The sequence below is a fragment of the Frieseomelitta varia genome, unplaced genomic scaffold (assembly GCF_011392965.1).
Source record: "Frieseomelitta varia isolate USP_RPSP 00005682 unplaced genomic scaffold, Fvar_1.2 scaffold_13, whole genome shotgun sequence".
Taxonomy (NCBI): domain Eukaryota; kingdom Metazoa; phylum Arthropoda; class Insecta; order Hymenoptera; family Apidae; genus Frieseomelitta; species Frieseomelitta varia.
In genome coordinates, this window is record NW_025108972.1 from 77,889 (window position 1) to 90,839 (window position 12,951).

Consider the following 12,951-nt stretch of genomic DNA (forward strand, 5'->3'; position numbering starts at 1 on the left):
AGAGTGCACTACTCCTTCTTCTTCTTCTTCTTCTTCTGTTTCTTTGCTCTTTATCTTCCTGGCTTGTTCGTCGGCCGGTGCACGCTTTGTAATTCGATGGGAAAAGGGAATTGGACAGCGTCGTTTTCTCTTTCGGACTTATTTGACGAGAAAAGGTAAGTTTTATCGATGGCATCGCGTGCAGTGGTACGCAAAAGTATTCGAATAACCATTTGAACTTTTATCTTGTGATTTTGAGAATGATCGTATGGATGATACGAAAGCAATTTGAAATTTGTTTAGCAAAAAATTAATACACAATGGTCTTAAACATATGTATAAGGAAAAGTTGTTCGCAGGTTGTTTTGAATTATTTAAAATTTCAGTATTATAGCATTGTAGTATTTAAAATAATTTCCTTCGGTAATTAATAATAATTGCTTCAATCGTTTTCTTAATAATTAGCGATTGAAGCAAATTTATGATTATTAAATCATTTCAATAATTAATTTAATAATCATAAAATAAATTTCTTTCACAGCGCCACTGAATGACGAAACTTTCTTCGGACGTGGAATAATAAATAATTTATTTCCCAAGCATTTCATGCATTTCATCGCCTACGCCTGATACATATAATACATCCTGCAACATTCATTCGAGCTTAAATTTCAAAAAGAATTTTAAAACAGACTGCAGTCTATTTTCTCTTTCCTAGCTTGCATTTCGCGGGATTAATCGATCTGACAAACGAGTGGCTCAAAATGTCGAGTGTGTCGGTTTCACAGATATATGCGAGGTAGAATTTAGAAGAACTGTGAAGCAGAACTGTGTGAGAGTTTGCAACATATATACGTGTCGTTATTCTTGATAATTTTCGTGAAAAAAAAAAAAACTCGTGTGGGTAGTGTGTTTACCGGAAGCGGAGGCTGGTAACGAAACACGAAGAACATAAAGGTGGCAAAGCAGTGCCACCAACCCCTGGGGACCATTGATCTGACATTTCCTACGGTGACGTCACGCTCATCCAATAGAAGCGGGTCAAACGTCACAAGAAATCGCTATGCTTGTAGGATGCTGGCTACGATTCAAGGATGTCATCACATGTGTATCCTTGCCTGGCAAGATGGAAATTCCCTATACTTCACTTTCATCAATCAATCAATCGTTTCACTCTGCGTGGCGAATTGAAATTCACTGGTTGCAGTTGAATGCAGTCGCGTATTTCAACTTCTAGAAATACCATCAATCTCGCCTCATTCTCGTAATTAATTAAATTCTAACTATAATTGAACAGAGAATTGAACAGAGGATGCATGTGATATACCAACGATTTTTTAACTGAAAAGTCTGTCTTCCTAAACTTCGTTTTCAAAGACATGAAATTCGCATAAAAATCTACGCAGCCTATACGTAATTTCGGAGTAAGAAAAGGACTTTAACGTACCAACGATATTGTTCACTTACGTGTTTCTGTTCTTCATTAAGTGATTAATTAATACGTAATCATCAAAGAGGAGAATACTCGCTTTCAGCAAACACGCCATCATCTCGCGCGTATGTATTCTTCACAAACCCATTACCACGAAATTGTGGCCTCTCTATAGGGCATCAATCTAGGTTTAATAGTCTCAGTGACAACAGTCATCCTCTAAAATTGATGTCTTCGTCGCCGGTGCTCAAACGTCCTTCGTTCTTTTCGAGACGTTCAATCGATCTTATTTAATCTCGATTCGGCTGTTTCTTATTTTAATACAGTTCGTATCGTGAAGAGGTATCGAAGAAGATGATTGGTCGACACATGGCACGAAAAGTAGACTCGCTCTTAGGGTAAGAACAGGTGAACAGGTTTAGGTCGCGACGTCGCTGACTACCTCCGGGAAAAAATGCAAGTGGCAAACATGAAAGGTTTCAATGTTTTTGAATAATTTCCACTACTTTCATTTGATCGAAAACTGCTTGTCGGAGGTAGTAATTCAACTGACTGAATTACTGAAACAAACGCGATATTGCAGAAAGAGACTGATTGATTTACTCGCTATCCACGCTTTTAGCCTGATTTAATATTTAAGTTTCGGATAGTTGACGAGGTATTCTGCAGTTGTGAATAAATACCTGGCCATTGAGAAAAGTCCGATCAGCAATGTGTTAATCTGCTGGTCAACCACATCGCGATCAAAACTTGCTCACTATATTTCTAATCAAATAAACAGTATCACTTGTTAGTACGTTTGAAATAAAAACTTCTAACAATAACAATGCGTAAAGAACATTGCGTCATGGAGCCAATTCTCAGTGAAGCCACTGAACGTTACTATGCAACGTCGTTATTGACTGTTTCATATCGAGATCCGTTGCTAGTACGGAAAAATCACAATTTGTCTCTGTACTCCGTAACGTCGCGTACCTTCGAAGTTATGAGTTAATATATTTTTTTAAATCTAATCTCATTTTCAACTCATTATCAACTGAAGAGATTCGGGTTACAGAGGGTTAGAGCGGGTTAGACCAGATACGAGAGAGTTTACTGTACTCGCAACCCTCTGAATTTTCAGAGGGTTGAGAACCACCGGCATGACGTCACAGAAAGTTCAATGACGTCATAGACCGTTCGATACACCGCGATCTGATGGTGGGGGCTGGTTCACCGAGAAACGCTCAGGACCACGGTAGGGTGGAAACGAAGCTGTGCGCACGTACAGGGTGTCTCCACGCAACTGGAACAAGCTGTATCCTCCAAGCGATTAAAGACGAGAGAACATGTTATAAATTAAAAATAAATGGTATTCAATGAAGCATAATCTGTATAATTTATACATATAATTTTATGTATTCTTATATGCATTGATATTTCTGAAAAGATGTAATTGTATCTTCGTTTTAAATGGACACTCATCGTCTCGACAGTTGGTGCAATTTTTTGATTTCTATAAAAAGAGCGTCAATGTATTACTATATTCGTAAACATGCCCGTGCTATTCTCGGTCAAACATTTGTCATAGTGCAAGCGTTTCATGTCACATCTGCAGACGCACTCAAATAATTTAGCAAACTTTCAACCTTCGTAATATCTTCTGAATCATTTAGAGCAAAAATGTGTTGACAGTTTTCTGTAGAAATTGAAAAAACTGGCCCTACAGAGATTTATTTAAGAAAAATGTGCAACTGCATTTTTCTAAGGCATCAATGCACAAAAATTATTTCCATTGAACTTAAAGAAACTATTTCGTAATATTGAATGAGTCCTTGTCGATTTTAATTAATAATATTTTCTTTCTACCTTGTAATTGTAATTGAAAGATACAGCTTGTTCCAATTGCAAGGGACACCCTGTGTACACACATATATACAAACGCAGCGCCAGAGGGGAAGCCAGCGTGGAAAACGAGAGACTTTTCACGCCGTTGCAGCTGAATGCTACTACTACATCCGCCTTGTAGATCAAAGAACTAGGCTGACAGATTCGGCCGCGTTGTTACCATTTTCTCTCAATCCTTTTTCCCCCTCCCCCCCCCCCTCTCTCTCTCTCTCTCTGTCCGCTGTTTTTCCAACGGAATACTAAAATTCCATATCGCGCGCATCTATCGGTACATCTTCGCGAGATTTTTTTCTCAAGAAGATGCCACGTACGATTTTTCATCATTAGTGCTATTGGTTTTGAATTTGACTACTTGTGGGAGTTTTATATTTATATTGTACGCGTTGTATGAAACGTTTATATAAATTTATTTATTATAAAACACGATTGGCATGTTTAATTTTTTAAATCAATTTCAGAGTGTGTATGAAAGTCATAAGATATACTTATTGCACGCATGTATTTATTAAAAATCAGAACATATCGCGAGTAGTAATTTAAAATTTACTGAATATTCTGCTATTTGTTAATGTAATTACTTGTTTAAATAGTTTTGTGATCTTTGCGTCTAGATTGGTTCCAAACCTTTATCAATATAATTCATGATAACAATACATAATTGGGTCTGTTGTTTCTCAATGAAACATATTTTTTATCAGGTTTTATTATTCATAACATCAAGTTTTGGTGATTAAATGAAAATAGTATTAAATAACGTTAAATTCAACGTGCTTGTGCTTAAATAATTAGTACGTGTGCAAAAAATTTTTATAGCTACTGTTCCAGCTATTTGGAAGCTAAATGACTATCTTCGCGAATTTGAAATGTCGGGGAAATTGACAAAAACTTTTTCTTAATATTACTTATACTACACCTCCATTACGTAAGTGAACAACAAGACTGAAAAACCCGCATAAAATAGAAATATTCAATCTTACCACATATAAATGCATACACTAAATATCAAATACAACTTTAAACATTTTATCTCACTAAAATTTTTCCAAATTCCCACTAAAAGTAACATTTAATGTACGTTCAAGCAGCATTGACTCGATGAATTTACCACGTGCGATCATTCCATGAAAAATACATTCGTAAACGAAAGCTGAGACGTCTGGCTGAAAGTATAAAGAAGAGGAAGGGGCGATGCTCGAGGGCAGTATCGTTACGTAACAGGATTTAACGGTTAAGAAGAGCGTGACGACGGTGCTTCCGGTATTCCGTCTTCCGGCCAGCCGGAAACCGCAGAGTGCACCGCGTCGCGGAACGAAAATTACAAGCGTACCTTTTATAAGCAGCCCTGACTGATAGTAGGGGGTGGCGCAATGCGGCTACCCTGAATTGCATCCCCAAGAACGGATAAACAGGTCGCTGGAGATCTCGCGAAACGTTCGTTCCGAAAAATCGTCGTGCTGAGATCAGCCATGTACGTGTTTCATCAATAGTTGATTAATTAAAACTCAAACATTACAAGAAATGATCTTCGAACGAGCAAAGTATAAAGCACGAAATTTGTTCGAAAGGACAAGTTGGAAGGATCGTTGCAGATGTCGAGAAATGTTCATTCTTAAAAATCCAACATCTCGATAGATCATCTTTGGAGTAATATATAGCGAGTATATATCTTGGAAGCAGAATTTCTTTGATAGGATAACGAAATTTTGCTCGTAAAGTGAGAAAAAAGGAAAGGAAATTTCTTGGAAATTGTGAAACGAGTAAGTCGTGAATTAAAAATGAAGGAATGATTCTTAAAGCGATATACAGTGAGAGTCAAAAATTTCAAGAATCATTATAACGCCGGTATCAGTGATTTTTATACTATTATAGAACAATAAATGAAGACAAAATCTTTTAAAATCTTAATTGGCAACAATTTAAGGGCAGCAAGAAAGTTAGTTAAAGTTATTCCAGCAAGAAACGTATTAGGGTGCACGAACACGTGTATATGAAATAGGGAGAGCAGAGGCTCACTATGTCGGCTGATTCTAGAGCATGAAGAAGAGGCGCGTTGAGTGGATACCGAGTCTCGAAGAGGTAGGTGGCTCGGCATCTAAACGAGGATTTTCTCGGCACAACGTATGTATACTAGTCGGTCATAGCCCCGAAACTTGAATTTTCTTTTTTATCGTTTGAAAAAAGCCAACTTGGAGGATCCTCTTTGTTCGGCCTTCCGAACACAAAGGAGGTGGAGTTCATTCGCACCACGAAGCACAAACTCATCGAGCCAGGGAAAGCAATTTTACAATTTCTAATTTCTCCCGTGACCATATGTCATGTCCTTTGTTACCTTGCATCTTCTATTGTAGTCACACCGGCCTACCAATTCGATAAATGACTTTTCTACGACATCCACAAATCCAAGACATATTGCGAGGGACATCCTGGGACCGTTAGAAAGAGCAAATACTACTTTCTGGGACCGACATCGCTCACATTTGGAAGCAACTAACATACATCCCTAAACCATAGAATCCACAGCTATCTAAGACCAACGCACAAGGAAAACGACAGTTAATATTTGGTAATCGCGCAGTGCGCACAGAAGTTCCGGAATAACCCATCGACGTACGAGAGGTCACAAATTTTATCATTTACGAATTCAAGCTCTCTTTTACGACAATCTACATTACTCAATCCTACTAATCCAACTCTAAAACAACTCTATCTTGAAACAGCTGACTTTCATTAACGTTGAAAGACAGCAAGCCACCGATCTGCTCAACGCTACTTATACGTCGAGGTCAGATCGGCACGCTACACTCTTCTCGTTTCAAACTTCCTTTCCGGTTCGTCCATGAGACGAGATCTCGTTTCGCTCGAGCCGTTGCGTTCACGAAAATCTGTATTTTATGCGACGTTATGACGAAAGGAGAAGATGAAGAAAATCACGGTGGAGCGACTCGATTCGAAACGAAGCATGATATATATTCTTATCACACTCTAGTTTTCGATCTTATTTTAATTTCTATGTAAACTACAGAACGATATTATATCTCGTGTCTTTATATCAGTGACGACATTAAAAATCACACTGTACACAGTGAAAATCAAAAGTCCACAATTTATAAAAATGGGGTTTGTTTAGTATTTGAAGAGTATATTACTAAAGCTGAAATAATAACACAAAATTTTTAATAGAATAAAATGAAACAATTTTAAGACAAATATGACAGTTTCTGAAGTCAGTGAATTGGCTTTTATAATTTGTTTGTTTGATGTTTTCTCATAATTTTCGCCATCATTGAAGTTATCATGCTTCGCATGGAACGATCGTGACTCTTCACCTGTCTATATTCAACTCGTTTTTTTCACGGATCGTTAAATCTTCAAGCGAAATTGATTTTTTTTTTTTTTTTTTTAGTAATAATAAAACCGGCGAAGGCGCGCCTTTCCAAGCGTCCTATTTTTACGCGCGACAGCCGATTTCCACGTTTAATTACCCAGGCAAGATGAATGAGGATTTCCTGACTCTCGAGCATCGATTTCCTTTCCCGTTGAAACAATGTCTGGCTGCAGCTATTCAGAAATTAGATGGAGGCCAACGAGAGAATTTCGTAGGAATGCCCGCATTAATCAACAAGGACCTTATTCCACTAGTCTGGAGGAAACTTACACTTCACGTAATTTGTACACGCCTGAATTATTCGCATAAGAGATGAAATTATGGCGAATTAAAGAGTGCGTAAAACACCTTTTGGCAAACAATGGAAGTTTCAAGAGATTACATGAATGTAATCGCTAATTGTATTTTTAAATCTTAATTCTCGTCTTCTTAATTTGTTGGATGAAATGATTTTGTAAAATAAGTGAATTTCTAATTAGATTTACTAAAAAAAAAGGACATATTTGAAAACTATGAAAATGGTATTTGGTAGGATTTATAAACTGTTTAACGTGTTGATCGATTAAGAAATATTTATTTTGGAATTTATATTTTCTGTATCGCCCTCGATAGCACGCACGAGAACCAATTAGACATTTCTTACTCGCCAAGTAAAATCGCTGAAAGTTCTATTACTATCTATCGATAAATGAAGAAATAAGTGGTTCAGCCATCTATTGCACATAAGTAAAACTACTTATTTAGAATGTAAAGTAAATATTTTATATATATATCATTTTATGAATTATTTTATGAATTCATTAATTTATTTACTAAATATTTAAATTCTGATTCATAGTATTGACAAATTGGAATAGACCGGGCATCCAATGCTTTTTCATCTCCCATATTTTGGGAGTCAACTGACTCACGTACCATTTTCATGTCACATCCTACTATATCGATTAATGCAGGTTTTGCACGGCAGCGCCACTAGTAGTAGGAATTGAAACCAGAAAATATGAATAAATTTGTTACATCTGCACCGAAAATTATTTATTGAATTGAACGTGAACGCCTCCTTATTGGATAATTATTCTTAAGAAATGACCAACTTAATTTATGACTATAACATTATTGTTTTCTACATTAATTAGCATTATGTATCAGTAGCATGTTAACAAAGTTACAAATTAAAAACTGACTGTGCAAATGTAGTTTCAGCTTGTAAAAAATATAGAAATTACAATATTTGTTGCCTTAAATTAATGGGGGCTATAAAACAATAAGAAATCTAAAAACTGTAAGATTACTGATTACGTGTAATTTTTATATAATTCTCAAGCCGTTCAAAAAATTTTAAAACATAAGTTTTGACGAATTTAACAAAAGTAATGTATGTCACACGAGAGTCTGACATACAAATTTTGATCGCATATCATTTCGAAATAACTCTCGGAAACCATTTAAAGCAATTCTAAACTGTAACAATTTAAGAAAAATATTGCATACAAATTGCATCATTTGCACGAATTTCAGTAATACGAAACGACACGCGAAAATACATTGTCCCCGCATTCCGTCGATTACAATTCAATTAGTCAACGTAATGATTCATCGTTGAGCATCGTTTTCGAGCGTCGTCGCTCGAGCTCGATTTGTTCGCGAGGATGCAACGAGCAAAACGATCGCATAGGTTCATCATCCGGCGAGGAGGAATTGCATCAACACCTTGCGCTTCTATTAAATCGTTTTCCTCATAAGTTAAATAAAGATTCGTGGCTGGCTGATTAACGCCTCTGTTAGTCATGTCTTTCTCCGCGTGTCAGAGTTCATCGGCGCTATTGAGTTTGTATCGGTGACTACGTTTGACAACTGTTACTTCTTTCTTTGATAGCGAACCAGTCTTTCTCTCAGTGTGCAAATAATGAAAATAACATTACAACAGCTACGAAATGAAAATGAGAAAGGAAATATAACAAAACTCAAGTTGTTTTTTTCTTATTAAAGAATTGCAATGCTAGATAAAATAAATTTTTTGCAAATAAGTAAGAATATCTTGAACGTTATCCTAAAATTAAGTAACTAAACACCAAATTTTCTAATATTAATACCCTTCATCGACCCATCTTCAACTAAAGTAATAGTAATATAATTGTGAGATTAAATAGAATGATCTAGTATAAATGCGCAATAAATATACTGTATACTTATATAACAATTAACTGTCGTTGTTGGAACAACAACTGTCATATCTTATCGTATCATATCTTTCGACACTCTGCTTAAGAAACAATAATAACCTAAGAAACGCATTAAATATACGTATGTTTCAATATTTCATATACTTCTAGAAGAAAGAATTATTATTTTTTAATCGTCTAATCTCCAATTCGAAAGATTTGTTACATCAAGAAACACTAACAAGCCATTTATCTCAAAGTTTTAAAGACCTCCAGAGCAAAGAATTATTATTTTCAATTCATTTGGTCTCCAAATCAAATCTATTAAAGAAATACCAACGATTTAATAAATATATTAAACACTACTGTATAAATAGTATTTTAAGAATTTCTGGAGTAAAAGATCATTATCTCTCGGTCCTCGAGAAGGTTACGTTAAAGAAACGGGAAGAATTTAATAAACTCGTCCCAATATTTCGTGAGTTTCTGGAGCAAAGGATTATTATTCTTATTATTCTTACATCAAAGAGATTGCGATACGAACTGGTGCATAAATAATCTCATTCCTCCAATTTCATCCTCTGGTTATCAGAGAAATTGCGAAGAATTGCCCTCCAAAGTAATGTTAAGAGTTAAATGTTCATCAGGCCGCTTCGGCGTTGTTTTCGTCAAGCAGACGCCGCTTCATATTACGAATTTACGAGTCGCTAGTGAAAGTATCGACAGCAATAAGCAACCTTCGCGTCCCACGATAACGATCTAAAAGTACCCTCGGCAACAATACCCACAGAGAACGTAAGAGATTCTGAATTTTTAGAGAATTTGTTTGTAATCTGGCCTGAAAAGAGGGCTGGCGATGGAGGAGCAAGCTTTTGCAATTCGCCGATGAATCAATGAAAGTAAAAATACATTAGCAGAAAGAGCGGCGCTGTTTCTTTTTTTTTAACTTATCGTAAAAACTTTCCCTATCGTGTTTCCTTGTCACAGGATGTTACAAAGTCCTCAGATAACTCGTGAGATTCCTCAGATTCGTCAATCCTATCTAAATTAGCGTGAAAATTTGTAAAGTACGTCAAAACTAACGGCACAGATAATGTCGTTATCGTTTAACGTGATTCATAAGAGTTTGGATTAAATGATAAGCACGATTTAACTTTATTTGTCATTTGGACAGAAAACAAAATAATATATTTCTCTGTTTATATATTTTAATCGATTTTAAATAAGACAATTCGACTTTAATTTAAACTGTTGCGATCATTAAACTAAAGATGTTATTTCATTTTTGGAGAATCCAAGAATTCAGAATTCTACAAAGTAGAATATTAATTATAATCGAAACAAATTTTTATTTAGTTCAGAGAGATACGTGCTTCGAAAATATCGCACAAGTTAAAAGTTATCGTAACAGAACATATATGTTTCGTCTGAAATTTTTGAATAAAATTCATTGATGTGATTGAACTTGAATAAAAGAATAAAATCTAGTTTGAATGAAGCGATATACGTATATATAATCTCGTAAATTTTCTGTTGAAATTTGTAAAATAATAAAAATATAATAACACCGAAAATAATAAATAATATTAGAAATAGTGAGTAATAGACATATAATACACAAATGAGAGATTTTGCGATTTCAGAGAATCGATCACGGCGGAAAGCAAAGCGTGAAGTCTCGTGATTATTATTGTCAACCGCGGCAGGAACGTTGAAACGTGCGGATCGATAAGAGCCGAGTAAAACGTGCGGTTTTGCACCGCGCGAGCCTAGTGTTGGGCCAGCTTTTACTTTCACCCTTGAGGGAAACGTGTGCCGCTCGCGTTACGGCAGCCTGTCTTTATGGATCAATTATAATACGTCGATTAATTATTTCGAAATGCAAGCCTGACCAGTTCCGCCAATATTGTTTTCCGCTTTACTCGTTCAATATCTTGCGCCACTTGTCTTGACTTTTGATCTTTGATCAACAGATAGATCACTGTTCTTTCTGAGTGAAAAATTTTACAATCCCTTCTCTGTTTTTCTCAAATACTCTATTATTGTATTTTGAATCTCGATGAAAGCGTATCTTTTTCTTAATTAAATCGTATTTTAATCTCCGTTATCCTTTTACAGTCCACGGAAAATTCTACATTTACTTTTATTTACATTTATTTTCATATCGTGTTATTTGATCGATAAATAATTATTCTTTGTGTCTCAATATCAAGATCGCTATTACGGGATAAGAATAGATAATTTATGAGATAATTTTTTCGGAAGGATTAGGCTCAAGATTAAGGAGAGCATTTTTATGACACTCGCAGGTTGCACAAACAGAAAATGGAATTCATACGGTGTACTATCAGTGGAATACACCCTGAGAAACCGGCCAAATTTAGACGTCCGCTTACGAGTCGTCTGCGCATTCGTTAAGTCGCTCTCGAGACTTTTTTTTTAACCTACCCAAAATTTCGAATTTTATATTTTACTAGTGATTTCTGTGGCTCAAATAACTGTAAAAGTTAGAGAATCTTTGGCAATTTTATATTTTCGACTAAATACGTTCACTGCAAATAATATGTAATTTTTTTTTTCTCCAAAATGCAACTCACGAAAGTATTTAATTTTTTACTGTAGAATATTTTTTACTGTATAATAACTCACAGCAACTACGTATTACTATAAAATATCTATCGAATTACAATTTTTAATTTTTAACATTATGCACACAGATTCGAGAAGAACAGTACAACTGAAAATATGCCCTTATTCTGAAATTACTTTTCTCTTACTCTGAGATCGTTCGATTTAATTCAATCGATTGAAATAAACGAATATTTCAAGACTGAAACATGAATTACAAATTGTATTCAGAAGTAAGAGGTTCACGTTGAATTTCTCGTTTTCCCAATTTCCTCAAAAGATGGACGTACATACACCGTTTTCGAGAAAAATGGCCCAATTATAAGTGGAATTTCTAATGATCCAAATATCCACTAACTACATGCTCTATACTACACATATATGTAGTCACACTTTCACAATGGCTAACGTAGCCATCCTCGTAGCCATCATAGCGTTAGCACCACTTTACACTCATGTTTAATTAAGCGGACTTGTGTGGCAATCGTGCACAGGCTGCATGCACGCGTTTGCGTTAATCTGCATCTGTATCGTGACTCAGGATCCGTCTCGTACTGTTTTCTGAACCGATTGCGAGACCTGTATTACTCGCGATATCTGTGCGAAGCCACGATTTAGCTAGGTTGCAGAGTATTTTAGCCGGCGTTCACGTCCAGTTTGCATTTACGCGAGTATCGATCAAAGTAGGGTCAGGTTAAGCGCCAAGGTAAGCTTGGTTCTCATCGACTCGAACGATACTCGAGTCAATTAGAACGTAGTTAGCCGGCCATATCAATTCCCTCTGGATTGATACTCAAAACGATCGATGATCAACGGATATCTATGGCTCTGCATGGCTGCATTAGCCAAAATGAAAAGTAAATATACGCCTAGTAGCCAAGATGATAAATTTATGAAATTTTCTATACGGTGGAACTTCGTTTGTACAAACTTGTCAGAGGCCAAATATTTTTCACATGTAATTATAGAATTTCATCGATTCTATCGTATCTTTGTTCAAATTTAGTGGATTCAGTAAGGGAACATTCATTTTACTTGTTAAACAGCAATTTAGCCGAGCAATAATTTTTCACGTGCATCATAGACACGTTTTATTAAACTCTTCATTCATTATAAAAAAAAGAGTTAAGTACAAGTGCTTCTATATTTAATTTTTAATGCTAAATTTTGTTTAAATCCATTAAATTTTTAATGATATCAAATTTCAGGTAATATCCTTCTTAAAATTAGTGGATCTGGTAACAAGAAATTTTTATGTTCTCGTAATCAATAATTTGATATAAAAATAATCTCACAAAACAACGTTATACGATTATATAATTATAAAGATTATATAATTAACGTTATTACATCATCTCCACGAGAAATTATTTCAATCGAAGATCAAACGAATTCACAAATTTACTTATTTTTTTTTCAATTCTCTTCTCTATCAACCTCTCGTCGCCAATTGTCAAGAGAGGAGGCTTTGTTCGAAT

At 35.4% G+C, this 12,951-nt stretch overlaps 1 protein-coding gene across 1 annotated transcript in view; it reads right to left on the reverse strand.

Moving 5' to 3' along the window:
* LOC122528727 (fl(2)d-associated complex component-like) overlaps nt 1–12,951 on the reverse strand; it is an 89,511-nt gene that overhangs the window by 53,103 nt on the left and 23,457 nt on the right. The window lies entirely within an intron of this gene.